This window comes from Triticum dicoccoides, chromosome 2B (assembly GCF_002162155.2).
Source record: "Triticum dicoccoides isolate Atlit2015 ecotype Zavitan chromosome 2B, WEW_v2.0, whole genome shotgun sequence".
NCBI lineage: Eukaryota > Viridiplantae > Streptophyta > Magnoliopsida > Poales > Poaceae > Triticum > Triticum dicoccoides.
Window position 1 is genome coordinate 587,550,094 of NC_041383.1, and position 22,944 is coordinate 587,573,037.

General features: G+C 47.6%; 2 pseudogenes; one reads left to right on the forward strand and one right to left on the reverse strand.

The window, feature by feature from the left end:
• Positions 1–9,097: 9,097 nt before the first annotated feature.
• On the reverse strand, positions 9,098–10,231 carry LOC119361029 (annotated as a pseudogene).
• A 5,885-nt stretch (positions 10,232–16,116) lies between these two features.
• LOC119361030 overlaps positions 16,117–22,944 on the forward strand; it is a 27,910-nt pseudogene continuing 21,082 nt past the window's right edge.

Below are 22,944 nucleotides of genomic sequence, written 5' to 3' on the forward strand. Positions count from 1 at the left end.
GGGGCGTGGGCGTACCTTAATCTAGCCATCATGCATTATTCCTAACGGAGGGCGCCAAGTCAGGAGAAATGGGGATGGGAGGACCGAAGGGGGCCAGACCATGAGAAATCAATAGGGAAGCATGACAATGGTGACATTAGAGCGAGAAAAGGGGGGGGGGGCTGTGACCTGTTTGAGTGGAGGTGAGAATTTCCCAAAAAGGGCTCAAGGTGAGCGAGTTGAGGATGGTCGGCTTCATCAGTCATAGCTCTGCTAAACCACCATTCAAGGAAATATTATATGCATATTGGCTATCCCTATCCATCTCCATCCCTCTTACCCTGAAACCAAATAAGTGACAACTACTAGAAAGATAGCTATCCCCGCACCACAGAGATAGCCTATGAAGCAAACGCACCTTAACAATACGACTAAGTGATAGCGAGCGGATCTATGCCTCGCTTGTTGTGATGCGTGACACAAACACGCTTATCTCGCCTCAAACGAACTTATGTTAGGGTCGGCTCATGTAACACGTTCAGGCGGGTGATCACGTGCCCTCCTCACTAGCATGGTTTTTTATTCACATGTCATCTAAATGCTAGGCAACACTTACTATTTTGCTTTTCTTTCTTTGTTTTATTTATATTTTGAAATGTTCTACTTTAAATGTCAAGAACATTTCTTTATTACTTTTATTTAAAAAATACTTTACCATTTTTTTGGAAATGTTCACCATGTATTAAAGCAATATTCATGAATTTAAATTAATGTGTGTATCATTCAAAAAAATTCATGACAGTCAAAAGTATACACATGCATAAAAATATGTTCATGCCATTTTTTTAAAAGATGTATGAAATCTAAAAATGTGTTCGTGCAACTTTATAAAAAGTTCATCCCATTCAAAAAGATCATGACATTTAATAATGTTCACACGTTTTAAATGTTGTTGATATTTTAGAAAAATGTCTAGGAAATGTAATATTTGCCCACTCAACTTTAAAAGAAATGTTTGTGCCATTAAAAAGAACCCCATAACATTTCAAAAAATGTTAATATAAGACTAAAAGTTTGTTTGCACAATGTTAAATAAATGCCATGACATATGAAATCGTTCACTTATTTTTTTCCAAAAGGAAACAAACAGGAAAATAAGAAGGGTTATTCGTGACTGTGTACTTGCAATACAGGCGTGGGGATCAGTTGGATCTTTGATTGAGTCATGTTTTTTTTAATTGACCTCATCCAGACATGAGAGGAGGTCAAATTGAAATTGAAGTTACAATTGGATCTTTAATTGAGTCATGGTTTTTTGATTGACCTCCCCACAAATTTAAGTTATACCTATTTTACTTTAATTGATCTCGTCGCTACTGACCTGTAAAGAAGAAAAAAGTTTTTTTTTGAGAGATAATGGGCAGCCTCTTCATACATTTCAGAACTGTTCAGTACAAACTATATTCCTGATAACTTCAGGAGATACATTAAACCAGCATGACCCTTCATCATGTTCAGCAGACTTTGCTAGAACATGAGCTGCCTCATTACAACTTCGACTAACATGAGTAAAACAACAGGATAAGAACCTTGGAGCCCTACTCTTAATATCAAAAATTACAGCACCTGTGTGAGACCTGTCATCCATTTTACTCTTAATTTTGTTGATCAAACTGGTACAATCTGTCTCCACAAGGATTTTCTGGAAACCGGAATCTTCAGCAAAAAACAACGCATGGCGCATTGCAATAGCTTCACCCAGCTCCGGATTATCAACATGATGAATAAACCCTCTGTTTGCTGCCAGCACCTGACCTAGATGATTTCGGATCACAACACCAATGCCCATGCGTTTAGTCTGGGCAAAAATCGCAGCATCAACATTGACCTTGACCGACTCAGCCGGCGGCGGAGACCACTTCGGGATTGACACCTGGTGCTCACGCCTATTGGAGCCAGCCCACCTGAAATTGTGCAATAAGATGAAATCGACATAAGCTTTGATCTTGCCTGCCACACGTGAAGGATGAGACATTTTTTCACCATTTCTTATATTGTTCCGGTTCTCCCATATATGCCAAATCGCCACAGCAAGGATCAGTGCATGTAAATCTGAGGCACTAGAAATCCAATCCAGAAGCCATTGTTGTATATGGACAAAGCTTTTTAGTTTTAAAGACAAGTTAAAACACTTTTTAAGCTCAGCCCAGATTTCTTTAACATAGTGGCACAAAAGGAGGCAGTGTTCCAGAGTCTCAAACTTGTTACAATATATGCAATCATACCTTGTTGCAATTGACCGTTTGTGGAGTTGATCACCCGTACGAGCCCTGCTGCCGTAGGCTTGGCACAGCCAACCACGGCCAATTTCCAACGAAGTATCCGCCGGAATCGCGTAACCACCATACTACTTGTACCGGTACTATCAATCATGGACAAAGAAAAGTGGCGCAGGTGCTCGTGTCGTGTGGGTCGGCTGGGGATGATCTGACAGTTGCTCGTTATAACAGGAAAGAAAAATGCGCAAACTCCAGACCCCGTCGTCCTGTGCCGACGGTGTAGAAGCACCGTGGAGCGTCGCGCCAGTCACCGAATCGCAATCGCCTTAAGAGCAACTCTAACGGGCCGACAGAACTCGCTCGTGTCGCCCCACCCCGCGGGCGACCCGAGCGCAACCCTAGCCGCCGCTCAAGTCCCTCCCAGATCCACCCCCTTCCTCGCCGTCGCCGGCAAGCGCCGCCGGGCAAAGCCCGCGCGGCGTCGGCGGCGGCGAGGCCTTCCTTTTCTTCCATCTCGTGAGGTCCGGGCGGTGCGGGGGCGCTCGGTCAAGGAGAGGCGTGGGGGTGCTGCGCGCGCGGTGAGCAGGCAGTGGTGGGTGCTGCGCGCGCGGTGAGCAGGCTGCGGCGTGCGCGGCGAGCTGGCGTCGGCAACGCGCAGGGTGCGCGGTGAGCGGGCGCCGGGGAGCTTGGCTGGCGCGGTGGGCGCGGGGCGCTAGGGCGGGCGTCGGGGCCGGGGCAGGTTTGCGCGTGAGGTGCGGACCTTGCCGTGGTCGTCGATCTGATGTTCCCGTCGCCGGATTTTGCTGCCCGAGGACGCGTTGGTGGTGGTTGTTCGGTGTGGCCGGCGAGTGCTGGTGGGGCCTCCTTGCCAAGCATGTCCACGTCCTGCTCATGGAGTAGCGGCGCCGTGCAGCGACTATGGTGCAGAGTAGGTTCCAGGCAGACCAGATCCAGCTCGGTTGGTCCTGACCTTGCGCGCGGCGGTGCGAGGCGGTCAGTTTGGCGTGGTGTTTGCCCAGTTTCGGCGCGCTGCGGTGCGAGCCGGCTAAGCTCGGTTCATTTCTCGGCTCTTCCTGTGCGCTGCGGTGCGGATCCTCGCCCAGGTTCTGCGCACGGAGGCAGGGGATGGCCGGATCTGGTTTTGCTCGCCCAGGTCTGCGTGCGGCGGGGCAGCCCAGCCAGGTTGGATCGTGTTCGCCGAGTTTCTGCGAGCGGCAGTGGCAAGTCCGTTCCTGGTAGTGTATGCATGGCCTTGCTCTGTCCAGTGGCGCTGGTAGGCCTCGGATCCAGTTTGGTGGAAGATTCAGCTTCGGATGAAAATCCGCATTGATCTTGTCAGTGCCGACGGTAGCGGCGTCTACGGATGTCGTCTTCCTCCTTGGAGGTATCGCCGTGGAGCTCGTTTGTTCTTCTTACCTCATAGCTTGCGGTCTCTGGGTGAAAACCTAAGATTTGGCTTAGCCAGATCGGGTAACGGTGTTGTCCTCGACATCACTTTCTCCTTGGAGGCGTTACCTTGGAGACCCAACAATGGATTCCGTTGATGTGCATGTCTTGTTTGGTGGTGCTTGGGTTTGTGATGGTGTCGGCATTTCTCTTTCTTTTCTTTTTGCATCAGCCCTTGTTGTGCTTTCCTCTTCGGAGGGCTCTTGTAACACTTCTTCTGATCAATGAATTTGGCAGCTCTACTGCCAACGTTCAAAAAAAACTCTAAAGGGCCGACCCAAACGGACGGCGCTTTTGTCCGCTTTTTGTCAATTTGGGTCGACCGCCTGCCTGTCGTCCGCTTTCTTTTAGTTTTGGGTCGGCAGCGCGCCCAACGCGTCGACCCATTTCATGACCGCGCGCGCTTTAGATCATGCCAGCGGCCTAACGTGCGCTGGCTTTGGCGCTCCAGAGCGCGGGAAATGTTCGCGCGCGCATTTTGGCGCGCCACGGCCGGCGCTCGTTATAAGGATGGCGCTCCCTCCACTCCCTCCACACTCAGTCTGCCGCCGTCGCCCACTCGTCTCGCCCCCTCTCAGTAGCCTCACCGCCTGTGCGCCACCATGTCGATGCGCATCCTCAACGCTTTGGATTTCCGCGGAGTCCACGAGCGCCCCTCCGTCGCCTTCTCCGCCGAGATCTTGTTTGGCGAGAAACGGCTCATCTTCGGCACCTTCGACACCGCTGAGCAGGCGGCCCGCGCGTACGACGCGGCGGCGTGGCGTCTCCGGCGGCCGAGTCGGGAGATGAATTTTCTTGACGTGTCAAGCCAGCGGGCGCAGGATCTGGCGCCTCTCCCGCGGCTTTTCACTGACGAGGATCGTCGCGTCCATCGGAGGCGGATGCGTCGACTCGCCATCGCCGAGATGGACGTGCAAGCCTTGGTGGTGTTGCGCGAACGCTTCCCGCAGGACATTGTCGACGAACGTCAGTTCTATGGGCAGAGGGGGATGGAGAGGAAGGCCAGTAGGACGGAGCGAGCCGCCTATCGCGAGGGCAAGCGTGCGCGGAAGCTGGCCGCTCAAATGAGACTGAGGCTGCGAGAAACATCGGGGTGGGACTTCGCGGACGAGCATGCTGCTGACGCCTATATTCAGGCGTCGGAGGAGGACATTACCGAGTCAGAGTCGGAAACCGACGAGTAGTTGATCTTTTTGTTTATCTGTGTACGCAAGAACTATCTATGTATCCTTTTTCATCGAAGAAAATGGCCGGCGGCGTCGGCCACGAAGCAGGCGGTGGAGGTTGTGGACGCGTGGAAAGAAGAGAGGGCGCGCGTGTCCGTCTTGTGTCCGCGCCGACGCAAATCCGGCTAAAAGATGGACCGGGAATGGGTCGGCAGGCGGACGAAAGCGGACGCACGTTCGTTTGGACCGGCGTGTTGGGCCGCCTTTTCTGTTCGTGCCGACCCAAACGAATGCGGGCAGACGAAATGGATCGCCTCATTCAAATTGCTCTAATAAACTGACTGATGATAACTGGAAGGGACGTAGCATTACGACAGTGCACTCGTCAAAACGGCACCAGCGCTATCTATCGTCCAATTGTACGTACAAGAAATATGTTCGCACCATGACCATGCATGCCATGGCCATGCTGCTATCTTATCGCCCGCCAGCTGCTAGTAAAGCAGAACCAAAGCCGATCGTTCCCTGTCACCGGTCCTATCTAATTTTTTTTGCGGAGAAGGACCTGATTGCATTAACCAAGTATCTTACAGATAAGCCCAGAAAAAAGGAAAATTACATTAAAGTCCATCCGAGCCCTGTCGTCGTCTCCACCGAGCAAGCCGCTACGCTGGCGAAACCCGTTGCTTCTCCTCCATACGCTCCTTGCGACCAGGAAGTCGACGCTCCTTGGTGCCTGAGCACCTCCACCTTGCACAGCAAACGGCGACGGCAGCTTGGTCAACTGCAACCACGCCTTCGAAACCTTCAAAAGTCGGGACCGCCATCACTCAGCCACCGACGCGGGGGCACCGCGCACCGCAGCTCCGCCGAGCCGCAGCCGCGCAAGGGGCAACAGGGCCGCCACGGTGCTCCACCGGAGCAAACAGAGCGGCGGAGAGGGAAGCTGCCCACCAAAAGCTCTCCGACGCCGCCGCCATCTTCTCCGCGCCGCCGGCAGCCACACCACTACTCCCTACGCTATATACACGATGTGATCCGTCGACTCCTGGCCCTCCCGTCGCCGGAGCGGCCGCCGGAGGGTGAGGAATCGGCCGGATCGACGCCGGCGAGGTGGAACAGAGTAGTAGTAGTAGTAGTAGTAGTAGTACTAGTAGTAGTAGGAACTAAGTGGGAGTGGAACTAAGAGCAACTCCAACGGGCCGACACAAACGGACAGTGCATTTGTTCGCATTTTTGTCTGTTTGGGTCGTCCGCCCGCCCGACGTTCGCCCGGTTTTGCATTTAGGTCGGTAGTGCGTCCAACGAGCCGACCCATTTCATGTCCGCACTCAACTTAAAAGGCCCGCGACTGATCATGCCAGCGGTCATGTCTCATGACAGCACCATGCCAGCGCCGGCATACAACGCCGGCTTCAGAAAATATCACCACAGTTCATGCTGATGCACTCGTCAGCCGGCCGACACACATGCCAACACACAAAAAAGGGTGGGACTTGAGTTCGACCACGCCATCGCGGCCCCCGTGGTCATGCCGGCACACCTGCCGGCATACAAAAAAGATGGCGCTCGCCGCCATAGATCACTCGTCGTCGAACTTGAGCATGTCGGCCTGCATCTTCTCGAACCACGGCCTCTTCCTTGGCAACACGGTGTTGAGATCCACCTTCATAATCTCCACCCCGGTCATCATGCTCGCGAGCACCACTTCTTTCGCCTTGGTCTTGGCGTTGGCGACCTTGATCTCTAGCATCTTGGCTTGCTTCTCTGCCTCCATCTCAAGCTGCTTGGCTTGCATCTCCGCGTCCATCTCAAGCCTCCTCCTTTGGATCTCCATGAAGGCGTTCATTTGCTCTTCTTTGAAACACCGGCGCTCCTCCTTCCTTGAGTCCTTCTTATTCATCATGCCCTCCACGCTTGCGATCAAGGCGTTGGATGCCGCATCCCATTTGTCCTCCTTCTTGGAGTTGGTCTTCCCCCGCGGCCGTGCCGGCTCGCCCTCCCCAACCTCCTCCACGGCTTGCTTCCTCCCTCGCGACTTGAGGGCGGCATATTGCGCCTTGAACTTCTCCTCGTCCTTGATGACCCGAAAGCAATGGGAGAGGTTGAAGCACTTGCCATTGTGTTGAACCTTGAATGCCTCCAAAGCTTGAAATGCCTAAAAAATGTTTCCATGCAAGCATATGGGCAAATGATATGCAAATGAACACGCAAGCATGAACTTGATGACACAAAAGAGGGTGGCTTGCTAGCATACCATGTCTTGCATGCCGATGCCGCTCACGGGACGGGCCTTGACGCTCTCAAGAGTGGCACAAAACTTGTTGCACTCTTGTTGTATCACCCTCCATCGCTTGGAAATGGACACCCACCCACGCGTGCTCACAAATTGGTAAGGCGGAAATTTCTTGCGCTCATGAAACTCTCGATGGACATGAATCCAAAAGGTTGAATGCTTTTGTTCGACGCCCGTCTTGGGGTCTTGTCCAATGTCTCACCAGCACTCGCAAAGAAGCTTGTCCTCGGCAGCCGTGTATGACTTCGTGAGCTTGCTCTTGCACTTAGGCTTAGGAACGGCGGCTTGGTTGGCGAGCTCGTCCTCGAGCAAAGGCACTTCGATGTCACACTCGTCCTCTTCCTCTAGCCCGTAGTCGTCCGGGAACTCGTGGTCGAGTGGGAAGCCGTCCAGGTCGATGCCGACCTGATCACGCAGGAAGGACGCCTGGTCGGGATCATAGCCAGCGGCCGGCGTGAACAGCCCACGACCGTCCTGGCTTTGTGTCTCGTCGGGATCATAGCCAGTGGCCGGCACACCGCCCTCAAAGATGAGGTTCTGCATGTAGTCCTTGTCGACGGCGGACGGCATTCCCTTGAACAGGTTGCGGGCGTCTGGAGCACGCCGGCCGGCGTCTGCCGCGCGCGTTTCCTCGCATCGCCGGGTGACGAGCCATCGGCCACCGGGGTGGCATTGAGGTCGATGGGCGCGGGCATGGAAGGCGCGACCACGCTCACATCGGTCGAACACTCCCCGGAGAGGCAGGAGGCATGCGGGTACACATGGAAGTCGGGCATCGGGTTGCAAGCCGACGCGCGGGGCGAGTCGGGCAGCACCATCCGGGGAAACGCCGATGAGCCGGTGTTGGCCGCGGCGACGGCGGCGTTGAGGAGGCTGTGCTGGCTAGGGTTTGACCCTAGCATGTAGGGCGCCTCCCTCATTGCCGCCGCGATGCGGGCGTTGGTGACCTCCTGCTGCACGGCGGCGATGATGGCGGCCTGCGCGGCGGCCTCATCCCTCGCGTCCGCGCGCGTGCCTCCGATCCTTCCTCTTGGCCGACTCTCTTGCCCGATGTGCGGGCGTCAGCGGCTTCTTTGGCTTGGCCACGGCGGCGGTCTTGCACGGGGCACGAGGATTGCCTTTGCCGGACGAGGCAGCGGCGCCGGACGAGGCGAGGGAGGCGAGGCCGGCGGCGGCGTCGAGGTTGATGGCGTCGTCCATGGAGGGTGTGGGGCGGGGCGCACGGGCGGGAGGGTTTTGGGGAGAAATGGGAGGAAATGGTGGTGGCTGCCATCGACCGGCGGGCCCGGGAGAGGAGTAGGCGTGCGGCGTCCGTATCGTGTCCGCGCCGACGCAAATCCGGCTTAAAATTGGGCCAGGAATGGGTCGCCATGCGGACGCCAAGCGGACACGCATCCGTTTGGGTCGGCGCATTGGGCCGCTTTTTCTGTCCGCGCCGACCCAAACGGACGCTAGCGGAGGAAATGGGTCGCCCGATAGGAGTTGCACTAAGTTTTTTTTAGTAATGTCGAAACTTTATTGAATCAAAGTAATGTCCATAGGTACAAGAGTTAGGTTATGAGGATTGCCCAACCAAACATGCTTACCTAAGAGAAGATTACATGCATACTCTGCGAGATTATGAGCCTTAAAATTGAAGTTTCTATGCTCAAATATGAACTTGCAAGAAGAAAAACTAGTGCTACGAGCTATTATTTCATGTGTGATAGCTGCATTCAGACCGGGAGTGGAACTAAGTGGGATTAGCCATTTCATCCCACTTAAACTGGCTTAATGGGCTCTCATTGGACAAGAAGAAAATTAGGTGGGCTAGCCCCATTAGCCCATTGGAATCCCACTTAATCTAGCAGCGCCATGTCACTCTCGTGCGTGGACAGGGAGGACTGAACAGAGGAGGCGCCGTGGCGCAGCCGCCGCCGGTGTGTCACCTCCTATTCCGCCTTGCAGTACCTTCCCGACCTCCCCTGCCTCGCAGCCTCTACCCCATCCGCACACAATGGCGAGGTCTCCTGTAGTCCCAGCCCCCGCACGTAGCTTTCCACCTTGGGTATCATGCCCCCACCCAGCTTCCCCTCGTCCACCATCTGTCGTACACCGGCAATGTCAATCTCCTTCACCAGGTTCCCGGGGTCATCCCGGTCCGCGAGTATGCCGGACATGTCAGTGATCAGCAACATCTTCTCGGTGCTATGGCAGTTTCGATCTCCCCGTTCACATTGTTAGCGTTGATGTTGTAGGCAGGTCTCATCGGCGGCCACGGTGACGATCACCGAGATATGTCCGGATGCGATGATTGGGTGGAGCACGGAGGCTCTACGCACGTCACCTCGCCGACGAACTCGAGGGCTGCGGCTCGGGGGAGGGGGGCGCGATGAGGAGGTGTGTGTCCTTGCCGCAGAGGCTGATGACGCTGGTGCCGGCAAGGCTGATGAGGGAGATGAGCTGCTTCTTGACCTTGCCAACCAGCACCGACTCGACGTCAACGTGCTGCATCCAGGAATTTATCTCCAGACCGCAGTCGTGCACGAGCACGGGGCGTGGGCCAACATAGGAGAGGAGGACCGGGTCGCGGATCACCGATGCCTGCAACTCCGACGACATCATGGTTGCAACCCCGATGACTTCATGGCTACACCGCCATACTTCACCACCACCGTCTTGCCCTTGAATCGCTGGATGAAGGGGAGCGCCTCCGACAGGACGTTCATGCGGTTTAGCGTCGCGGCCACGGGATGGAAAGCAAACACAGGATGAATTGTTTTCAAGTGGGATGATGGGTTCCCACTTCCACCCGCTTAATGCATGTGGGCTACCCGATATTTCACACGAATTCGTAGTAGGATCAGCTGGAATGAGGTGGGATGCCCACGGGTAGTCCCACCTGCAGACTAACCAGGAGATCAGACAGATTCGTTCGACCCAAACGTGACCAGGAGTGCTGGAGGAGCCACCGTCGTCTCGTCCCTGAGAGTCGACATGTGTATAAATCTGGAGACGGCCTCGCACACCAGGAATCCTCGCACAACATAACCAAAAAGGTCGCATTTATTCTGCGTCCTCCCCATCACCTTCTCTTCACTCTCAGGACACTGGCCACTCCCCCGGTCACCACTGCCATCGAAACCAGGACAAACACGCGAGCGTGCATGTGCAAGTTCGTCTCGCCATTGTCGGCCATGCGCCTTCGCAACCAACTCCGCAGTGGGCCCGCTGCTGCTACCTCTTAAGCATGTGTTCGTTTTCCCTTGAAGAGGAAAGGGTGATGCAGCAAAGTAGCGTAAGTATTTTCCTCAGTTTTGAGAACCAAGGTATCAATCCAGTAGGAGACAACGCACAAGTCACCTAGTACCTGCACAAACAATCAAGAACCTTGCAACCAACGCGATAAAGGGGTTGTCAATCCCTTCACAGTCACTCGCAAAAGTGAGATCTAATAAAGATAGTAAAGTAAATACTTTTGGTATTTTTGTTGTATAGATTGGAAAGTAAAGATTGCAAAATAGTAAATGAGATGCGATTTAAATAAAAGAGATGCAATATAATAAGAAAGAGACCCAGGGGCCATAGGTTTCACTAGTGGCTTCTCTAAAGCTAGCATGTACTACGGTGGGTAAACAAATTACTGCCGAACAATTGATAGAAAAGCGCATAGTTATGAAGATATCTAAGGCAATGATCATGAATATAGGCATCACGTCTATGTCAAGTAGATCGAAACGATTCTGCATCTACTACTATTACTCCACACATCGACCGCTATCCAGCATGCACCTAGAGTATTAAGTTCATAAGAACAGAGTAACGCATTAAGCAAGATGACATGGTGTAGAGGGATAAACTCAAGCAATATGATATAAACCCCATCTTTTTATCATCGATGGCAACAATACAACGTGCCTTGCTGCCCCTACTATCACTGGGAATGGACACCGCAAGATTGAACCCAAAGCTAAGCACTTCTCCCATTGCAAGAAAGATCAATCTAGTAGGCTAAACTAAATCGATAATTCGAAGAGACTTGCAAAGATATCAAATCATGCATATAAGAATTCAGAGAAGAACCAAATAGTATTAATAGATAACCTTGTTCATAAATCCACAATTCATCGGATCTCGGCAAACATACCGCAAAAGAGTATTACATCGAATAGATCTCCAAGAACATCGAGGAGAACTTTGTATTGAGAATCAAAGAGAGAGAAGAAGCCATCTAGCTAATAACTATGGACCCAAAGGTCTATGGTAAACTACTCACGCTTCATTGGAGAGGCAATGGTGTTGATGTAGAAGCCCTCCATGATAGATTCCCCCTCTGGCAGATCGTCAGAAAAGGCCCCAAGATGGGATCTCACGGGTACAGAAGGTTGCAGCGGTGGAAAAGTGGTTCCCTGGCTCTCTCTGATCAATCTAGGGTATAAGAGTATATATAGGCGAAAGAAGTACGTCGGTGGAGCTATGAGGGGCCCACGAGGGTGGGGGCGCACCTACCCCCTTGGGCGCGCCCTCCTGCCTCGTGGCATTCTAGACTTCAACTCCAAGTCTTCTGGATTGCTTTTGGTCCAAGAAAGATCATTGCGAAGGTTTCATTCTGTTTGGACTCCGTTTTATATTCCTTTTCTGCGAAACTCTAAAATAGGCAAAAAAACAGAAACTGGCACTCGGCCTCCGGTTAATAGGTTAGTCCCAAAAATAATATAAAATAGCATATTAAAGTTCATTAAACATCCAAAACAGATAATACAATAGCATGGAACAATAAAAAATTATAGATACGTTGGAGACGTATCAAGCATCCCAAGCTTAATTCCTGCTCGTCCTCGAGTAGGTAAACGATAAAAACAGAATTTTTGATGTTGAATGCTACCTAACATAATTATCAATGTAATTTTTTTTATTGTGGCATGAATGTTCAGATCCGAAAGATTCAAAACAAAAGTTTAGTATTGACATAAAAATAATAATACTTCAAGCATACTAATAAAGCAATAATGCCTTCTCAAAATAACATGGCCAAATAAAGCTATCCCTACAAAATCATATAGTCTGGCTATGCTCTATCTTCATCACACAAAATATTAAAATCATGCACAACCCCGATGACAAGCCAAGCAATTGTTTCACACTTTTGATGCTCTCGAACTTTTTCAATCTTCACGCAATACATGAGCGTGAGCCATGGACATAGCACTATAGGTGGAATAGAATGGTGGTTGTGGAGAAGACAAAAAGGAGAAGATAGTCTCACATAAACTAGGCATATCAACGGGCTATGGAGATGCCCATCAATAGATAACAACGTGAGTGAGTAGGGATTGCCATGCAACGGATGCACTAGAGCTATAAGTGTATGAAAGCTCAAAAAGAAACTAAGTGGGTGTGCATCCAACTCGCTTGCTCACGAAGACCTAAGGCATTTTGAGGAAGCCCATCATTGGAATATACAAGCCAAGTTCTTAAAATGAAAGATTCTCATTAGTATATGAAAGTGACAACATAAGGGACTCTCTATCGTGAAGATCATGGTGCTACTTTGAGGCACAAGTGTGGAAAAAGGATAGTAGCATTGCCCCTTCTCGCTTTTTCTCTCATTTTTTTTATTTGGGCCTTTCTTCCCTTTTTTATGGCCTCTTTTTTTTTGTCCGGAGTCTCATCCCGACTTGTGGGGGAATCCTAGTCTTCATCATCCTTTCCTCACTAGGACAATGCTCTAATAATGAAGATCATCACACTTTTATTTACTTACAACTCAAGAATTACAACTTAATACTTAGAACAAAATATGACTCTATGTGAATGCCTCCGACGGTGTACCGAGATGTGCAATGAATCAAGAGTGACATGTATGAAAGAATTATGAAGGTGGTTTTTCCACAAGTATGATGTCAACTACACGATCATGCAAAGCAATATGACAATGATGAAGTGTGTCATAATAAACGGAACGGTGGAAAGTTGCATGGCAATATATCTCGGAATGGCTATGGAAATGTCATAATAGGTAGGTATGGTGGTTGTTTTGAGGAAGGTAAATGGTGGGTTTATGGTACCGGCGAAAGTTGCGCGGTACTAGAGAGACTAGCAATGGTGGGAGGGTGAGAGTGCGTATAATCCATGGACTCAACATTAGTCATAAAGAACTCACATACTTATTGCAAAAATCTATTAGTTATCAAAACGAAGTACTACGTGCATGCTCCAAGGGGGATAGATTGGTAGGAAAATACCATCGCTCGTCCCCGACCGCCACTCATAAGGAAGACAATCAAAAAATAAATCATCGACTTCATGACATAACGGTTCACCATACGTGCATGCTACGGGAATCATAAACTTTAACACAAGTATCTCTCAAATTCACAACTACTCAACTAGCATGACTCTAATATCACCATCTTCATATCTCAAAACAATCATAAGGAATCAAACTTCTCATAGTATGCAATGCAATTTATATGAAAGTTTTTATTATATCCATCTTGCATGCCCATCATATTAGGACTAATTTTATAGCCAAAGAAAATTACCATGTTGTTCTAAAAGACTCTCAAAATAATATAAGTGAAGCATGAGAGATCAATAATTTCTATAAAGTAAAACTACCACCGTGCTCTAAAAAGATATAAGTGAAGCACTAGAGCAAAATTCGCTCAAAAGATATAAGTGAAGCACATAGAGTATTCTAATAAATTCCGATTCATCTGTGTCTCTGCCAAAAGGTGTGTACAGCAAGGATTATTGTGGTAAACTAAAAAGCAAAGACTCAAATCATACAAGACGCTCTAAGCAAAATACATATCATGTGGTGAATAAAAATATAGCCTCAAGTAAAGATCCCGATAGACGAAGACGAAAGAGGGGATGCCTTCCGGGGCATCCCCAAGCTTAGGCTTTTGGTTGTCCTTGAATTTACCTTGGGGTGCCTTGGGCATCCCCAAGCTTAGGCTCTTGCCACTCCTTATTTCAAAATCCATCAAATCTTTACCCAAAAACTTGAAAACTTCACAACAGAAAACTTCAACAGAAAATCTCATGAGCTCCGTTAGTATAAGAAAATAAACCACCACTTTAAGGTAATGTAATGAACTCATTATTTATTTATATTAGTGTTAAACCTACTATATTCCAACTTCTCTGTGGTTCATACCCCCCGATACTACTCATAGATTCATCAAAATAAGCAAACAACACACGAAAAACAGAATCTGTCAAAAACAGAACAGTCTATAGCAATCTGATTTATTCGAATACTTATGGAACTCCAAACATTCTGAAAAACTAGAAAAACCTGGATAATTTATATATTAATCTTCTGCAAAACGAATTAGCATTTTATCATGTTCTGGTGAATTTTAACAATTATTTTCGTGAGCGCAAAGTTTTTGTCTTTTTCAGCAAGATCAAACAACTATCACCCAGGAAGATCCTATTGGTTCTACTTGGCACAAACACTAATTAAAACATAAAACCACATCTAAACAGAATCTAGATGAATTATTTATTACTAAACAGGAACAAAAAGCAAAGAACAAAAATAAAATTGGGTTGCCTCCCAACAAGCGATATCATTTAACGCCCCTAGCTAGGCATAAAAGCAAGAATAGATCTAGGTATTGCCATTTTTGGTACGCAATTCTTCAATTGAACACACATAACCCCTAGGATGTTCTTTGTTTTTGTTAATGATCAAACTCCTAGGCAAGAAATCAAGAAATTCATTTGTAGCAAAAGGTTCCTTAATGATATCGAAAAAGCTGGGGTGAACAGTTATTGATTTGAGGTCTTCATTTTCCTTACTAGAAGATTCACCCTTATTTTTAGGAATATAGATAAACTTGGCAACTTTGGTAGGAGGAGAATTTGAGGTATTTTTAACGGTAGAAAAAGCGGTCCCCAAGTTGGTAATAATATCTTCGAGTTTATCAATTCTAGTGGAGTCTTGATCTATCTTCTCATTAACTATGGCTTCCTTTTCCCTAAAAAATTTCAGAGTAACTCCTACCTTAGATCCGTATTGGGTAATTTGCTTGTGGATCTTTTTATCCAAATTTTTGATTAACTCTATAGTGTAAATTTTATTTTTCAATAATATCAAGTCTTTGCATCACATGTTCCAAAGTTAAAATAGTTTCATTGACCAAAAGAGGTGGTGGGCCTAACAAATCTATCATAGTACTATAAGAATCAAAAGTAGGCTTCCCAAGAAATTCCCTCCGGTAATGGTGTCAAGAACATATCTATTCCAAGGAGTGACGCCTACGTAAAAATGCGAAGAAGAACGGAAGTAGATTGCTTTCTAGTAGATCTATTTTGAGCATTGCAAATTCTGTACCAAGCATCTTTTAGGTTTTCTCCCTCCCTTTGTTTAAAATTAAGAACTTAATTACCGGGAGTATTAACAATGATAGGAGGACTAGCCATGAAGGTGAAACAAACGATCTAACACACTAACGCACAAGAAGCAAGCAAAAAGAGACAAACAGAAAAGGGGCGAAGAAAAGGAAAATGTTTTCGAAAATCGTTTTAGAAGTGAGGGAGAGGAAAACAAGAGGCGAATGGCAAATGATGTAATGCGAGGGAGAAGAGTTTATGATGGGTACTTCGTATGTTTTGACTTGGCGTAGATCTCCCCAACAACGACACCAGAAATCCTTCTTGCTACCTCTTGAGCATGCGTTGGTTTTTCGTTGAAGAGGAAAGGGCGATGCAGCAAAGTAGCGTAAGTATTTCCCTCAGTTTTGAGAACCAAGGTATCAATCTAGTAGGAGACAACACACAAGTCACCTAGTACATGCACAAACAATCAAGAACCTTACAACCAACATGATAAAAGGGTTGTCAATCCCTTCACGATCACTCGCAAAAGTGAGATCTAATAAAGATAGTAAAGTAAATATTTTTGGTATTTTTGTTGTATAGATTGAAAAGTAAAGATTGCAAAATAGTAAACGAGATGCGATGTAAATAAAAGAGATGCACTATAATAAGAAAGATACCCGGGGGCCATAGGTTACACTAGTGGCTTCTCTCAAGATAGCATGTATTACGGTGGGTGAACAAATTACTGCCGAGCAACTGATAGAAAAGCGCATAGTTATGAAGATATCTAAGGCAATGATCATGAATATAGGCATCATGTACGTGTCAAGTAGATCGAAATGATTCTGCATCTACTACTATTACTCCACACATCGACCGCTATCCAGCATGCATCTAGAGTATTAAGTTCATAAGAACAGAGTAACACATTAAGCAAGATGACATGATGTAGAGGGATAAACTCAAGCAATATGATATAAACCCCATCTTTTTATCCTCGATGGAAACAATACAATACGTGCCTTGCTGCCCCTACTATCACTGGGAAAGGACACCGCAAGATTGAACCCAAAGCTAAGCACTTCTCCCATTGCAAGAAAGATCAATCTAGTAGGCCAAACTAAACCGATAATTCGAAGAGACTTGCAAAGATATCAAATCATGCATATAAGAATTCAGAGAAGAACCAAATAATATTCATAAATAATCTTGTTCATAAATCCACAATTCATCGGATCTCGGCAAACACACCGCAAAAAGGTATTACATCGAATAGATCTCCAAGAACATCGAGGAGAACTTTGTATTGAGAATCAAAGAGAGAGAAGAAGACATTTAGCTAATAACTATAGACCCAAAGGTCTGTGGTAAACTACTCACGCTTCATCGGAGAGGCAATGGTGTTGATGTAGAAGCCCTCCATGATCGATTCCCCCTCGGGAAGATCACCGGAAAAGGCCCCAAGATGGGATCTCACGGGTACAAAAGGTTGCGGCAGTGGAAAAGTGGTTTCGTGGCTCTCTCTGATCGATCTAGGGTATAAGAGTATATATAGGCGAAAGAAGTACGTCGGTGGAGCTACGAGGGGCGCATGAGGGTGGGGGACGCGCCTACCCCCCTGGGCGCGCCCTCGTTCCTCGTGGCCGCCTCGTGGCATTCCAGAATTCAACTCCAAGTCTTGTGTATTGCTTTCGGTCTAAGAAAGATCATCGCAAAGGTTTAATTCCATTTGGACTCCATTTGGTATTCCTTTTCTGCGAAACTCTAAAATAGGCAAAAAAAAAGCTGAAACTGGCACTAGGCCTCCGGTTAATAGGTTAGTCCCAAAAATAATATAAAAGAGCATATTAAAGCCCATTAAACATCCAAAACAGATAATATAATAGTATGGAACAATCAAAAATTATAGATACGTTGGAGACGTATCAGCCGCCGCCGCCATCGTCCTGCTTGTGATCGGCCCCGGCACTGCGTTTACGGGGGCAGACACCGGCATGTTCATCTACTCGGGGTGCTCAACGTACAAGTACCAGCCGGGGACCCCCTACGAGGGCAACCTCAAGTCGCTCCTTGCCTCCATCACCAACGCAGCGCCCAGCAACGCGTACAACAGCTTCGCCAACGGCACGGGCAACGGCGGCGCCGCGTACGGGCTCTACAGTGTCGCGGCGACCTGGGCAACACCGAGTGCGTGGCGTGTGTGCTGGACGCGCTGGCGCAGCTCGGCCAGGTGAAAGATCGTGGATGTCGCCTAGAGGGGGGGTGAATAGGCGTTTTAAAATATTTACGGTTTAGACTTGAACAAATGCGGAATAAACCTAACGGTTAATTTGTCAAGCACAAAACCTACAACAACTAGGCTCACCTATGTGCACCAACAACTTATGCTAAGCAAGATAAGCAACTATGTGATAGGAAGATATATGACAAGAACAATATGACTATCACAAAGTAAAGTGCATAAGTAAAGGGCTCGGGTAAGAGATAATCGAGGCACGCGGAGACGATGATGTATCCCGAAGTTCACACCCTTGCGGATGCTAATCTCCGTTTGGAGCGGTGTGGAGGCACAATGCTCCCCAAGAAGCCACTAGGGCCACCGTAATCTCCTCACGCCCTTGCACAATACAAGATGCCGTGATTCCACTAAGGAACCCTTGAGGGCGGTCACCGAACCCATACAAATGGCAACCCTTGGGGGCGGTCACCGAACCCGTACACTTTGGCAACCCTTGGGGGCGGTCACCGGAACCCGTCAAATTGCTCGGGGCGATCTCCACAACCTAATTGGAGACCCCGACACTTGCCCGGAGCTTTACACCACAATGATTGAGCTCCGAACACCACCAACCGTCTAGGGCGCCCAAGCACCCAAGAGGAACAAGCTCAAGGGCACCAAGCACCCAAGAGTAATAAGCTTCTCAACTTGTAACTTCCACGTATCACGTGGAGAACTCAAACCGATGCACCAAATGCAATGGCAAGGGCACACGGAGTGCCCAAGTCCTTCTCTCCCAAATCCCACCAAAGCAACTAATGCTAGGGAGGAAAATGAGAGGAAGAACAAGAAGGAGAACACCAAGAAATCCAAGAATTAGATCCAAGGGGTTCCCCTCACATAGAGGAGAAAGTGATTGGTGGAAATGTGGATCTAGATCTCCTCTCTCTTTTCCCTCAAAAACTAGCAAGAATCCATGGAGGGATTGAGAGTTAGCAAGCTCAAAGAAGGTCAACAATGGGGGCAAAAACGAGCTCAAGAGATGGGGAACCATTGGGGAAGAAGACCCCCTTAAATAGGTCCCCACGAATCTGCCCGTTATGTGCAGAATAACATAGGAGCGGTACAACCGCTATGAGCACCGGTACAACCGGTAACAGGCAATAAGCAGTACAACCGGCCCACAACCGCCCAACAACCGCACCACAACAGAAGCTAGTCCGGTGGAAGAGCAGTACATGGCCGGTACAACCTCCGGACCAATTCTGGAGCGGTACAACCGCTCCAAACACCGGTTGTACCGGTCAACCGGTACAACCTCTCTATGGGGCGGTACAACCTCTCTATATAAAACAGGCAATATCAAAACAGCCACAACTTTCGCATACGAGCTCCGAATTCGATGAAACAAGTTTGTTGGAAAGCTAGCAACAAGGGATAACACAATATTGATAGAAATATCAATAAGAAGCAAATGATAAAATACCCATAAGAAAATGGTGAGAACCCTTCCTTGGATAAGACCGGTAAAACCTCCAACACCGAAAACATCATAGAAGACGCATGCGAACTCCGTTTTCGATGAACTCGAGCTTGTCATAAAAATGACCATAAGATCCAAATCTCACAAGGAGAAGAACCAAACAAGAACCAAAAATATGATGCAAGGATGCAATGGTTTGAGCTCTCTACGAACTATATGATCAAGCAACTCATCGAGAGCCCCCCTTGATAGTACGACAATCAATCCTATAACCCGGTCTCCCACAACTACCGTGAGACCGGTAAAATAGAAAACCTATCAAGGGCAAACCTTTGCCTTGCACATGGTCCACTTGAGCTAGATGATGACGATCTTGACTCCCTCAAGTTGGACCACCTTTCTTGATTGCATTGGCTCGAAGAAGACTAGTTGATTGCTCCCCCATACTCCACTATGGGTGAGCCACTCTTCTGCACATCTTCACAAGTCCATTGTCGCCACAATGGACGGCAAGCTTCAAGCATATGATCTCTTCATGATGATCCTACTTGAACTTGCACACCGCAACCTAACCCCACAAAGAACTCTCACGAAGACCATGGGTTAGTACACAAAGCATAATTGACCATGCTTACCATACCATGGGATCGCTTGATCCCTCTCGGTACATATTCTATGCTTTGTGTGTTGATCAACTTGATTCATTCTTTGACTTAGTCTTGATCAACCTTGAATCTTTCCAACTCTCTTATTTTGGATGATGTCTTGAAGGTAAACATGAATGATCACACAATCTTCTTCTTCAAGACATGCTTGCAATAAGCTCAACACTCACATGACCAATCTTTGGATAATTCCTTAATAGCACCTTGATCAACTCATAAACTCCTTGAAACCAACACATGGAATTCAAGAAAAGCCTATGGACAGATCCTTCAAATATAACTCAAGACAACCATTAGTCCATAGAGATTGTCATCAATTACCAAAACCAAACATGGGGGCACTGCATGTTCTTTCAATCTCCCCTATTTTGGTAATTGATGACAATCACTTTCAAGAGAGTTTATATAAGGAATTATACATCACCATGCAATGCAATAATAGTGCAATGAATGAGATGCAAAAGCTAAGGAACAAAACCAAAGCAAGAGGAGATAGCTCTCTAAACTTCTCCACAAAACTCTCTGAAACTTCTCCCCCATTGGCATTGATTGCCAAAATGGGCGAAAAGTTTGGAAGGCCAATATAAATTGTGATCCTCCATAAATTGTGTATTTCTCAACAAGAGAGTGGAATGCAATACACATATCCAACTGACAATACTTGGAGGAAGACAAACTATATTGAGGCACAAAGATTGCAAAAAAAATGATATGCCACAAAGACATAACAAAGAGAGAAACAAGCAATCAAAAGATACCAATTGAAGCAAGCAATCAACGGATATCAATTGAACCAACTAGACCAATGATCCTACATGCCACAAGAATAAATACATTATGATAAGCGCAAAGGAGTGTTCTAAACAAACTAGAGAAGCTCCCCATGATTTGTGCACACATAAGAATTTTTGTATTTGAATACAAAGTGCACAAAATAGGATCATAGCTCCCCCAAAATCAATAGAAACTCACATCCAGTGCAAGTGAGCATATAGGAAACAAAGCCTAGCGCTTGCAACAAGCACATGGTTGAGCAACATGTAAAAGAGGCAACTTAAGAATAGGCTCAATCAAAATGATGTATGTGAGTCATGGCGAAGCACTTGAGAAGACTAAGATTAGGATGAGCATTAAGCATCAACATAGTCTTGAAAGAATGAGGCACATGGTGCAAGGCCTATCATTCCCACACACAACTGGCAAATGGGTTCACAAGCTTACTAATAAGCAAAAGAGAACCTATGCTTGTGACAACCCGTGGTGAAGATAGACGAGGGGAGGCTCATCAAGACGAGGGATACCAATTAAGATGGCAAAAACCTCGTAAAGATAAGCAAGAGGAAAATAATCTTCACCACACAAGAGTGCAACAAGATGCAACGATAGAGGACACGCACTCAAGGCAAAAGCTTTCACGGAGCCACCAAAGAAATAACAAAAGAGAGACAAGGTGGACGTGAAAGAAAGGATATCATCTAGAGATGTAATTTCTCTCAAGTGTATAATGTTCTAGGTAGACGAAATCATGATGATATATATCTACAAAGAAGGATGTACACCCGAAATAGTTACAACATGAAGGAACGAGATATACACAAGGAAGTCATAAATATACCAATAAGATATTTGCTTGAAAGCATAGCACTTGGCTAGATATGGTCTTATTGTATATAAATGAAGTCCAAACACACATCCATCAAGGGCATCACAATTAGCAACAAGAGATCATCGTTGGGATGCTTTGAGAAAGGAAACAAGTATCACAAGATATGAAATGAAAATCATGCCAAGATGCAACCTACACAAGGTTGTGACGCCCTCGATTCAATCGTACACTAATCATACACGCAAATGTGTACGATCAAGATCAAGGACTCACGGGAAGATATCACAACACAACTCTAGACACAAATTAAAATAATACAAGCTTTATATTACAAGCCAGGGGCCTCGAGGGCTCGAATACATAAGCTCGAAAACAAAAGAGTCAGCGGAAGCAACAATATCTGAGCACAGACATGAGTTAGACAAGTTTGCCTTAAGAAGGCTAGCACAAAACAACAACGATCGAAAAGGCAAGGCCTCCTGCCTGGGAGCCTCCTAACTACTCTTGGTCGTCGGCGTCCGTCACGTGGTAGTAGGCACCCTCGGGGTAGCAGCAGTCGTCAAAGGTGGCATCTGGCTCCTGGACTCCACCATCTGGTTGCAACAACCAGAAAGAAGAAAGAAGGGGGAAAAGGGGGAGCAAAGCAACCGTGAGTACTCATCCAAAGTACTCGCAAGCAAGGATCTACACTACATATGCAACATTATCAAAGGAAGGCTGTATATGTGGACTGGGCTGCAGAAATGCCAGAATAAAGAGAAGGTCTAGTCCTATCGAAGACTAGCATCTTCTGGAAACCACCATCTTGCAGCAAACAAGAGGGAGTAGAGTAGCATAAAGTAAAGCGGTAGTAGTGTTATCAACCTCGGCCAGAGATCCTTTCTCGACTCCCTGCGAGAAAGCAATCCCAGAGCCATACTATCCAGTTATCATCACAATCAAATCCTCATCACCATCCAGTTCTCATCACAAGTATCCAGTTCTAGTTGTATGTATCGGGATACAACTCCAAGTGTCCGTTACCGTAGGACAGGCTATCGATAGATGTTTTCTTCCCTGCAGGGGTGCACCAACTTACCCACCACGCTCGATTGACTTCGGCCGGACACACTTTCCAGGGTCATGCCCGGCCTCGGCCAAACAATACGCCGCAACCCGACCTAGACTTAACAGAGAGGTCAGCACGCCGGACTAAACCTATGCCCCCAGGGGTCATGGGCCATCTCCCCGGGAACTCCTGCACGTTGCGTGGGCGGCCGGTGAGCAGACCTAGCTACCTCCCTAAAAAGGCAGGAGCTTACCAGTCCAACCCGGCGCGCGCCGCTCCGTCGCTGACGTCTATTAAGCTTCGGCTGATGTACACGACGCAGAACGCCCATACTATGCCCACGTGATGGTTAGTGCTATCAGGCCAGAGGCCCCTCGGATCAAATATCCAAATCGTAGTGGATTAGGAACGCGCGGTAACAAGCAGAGACTCACGAAAGATG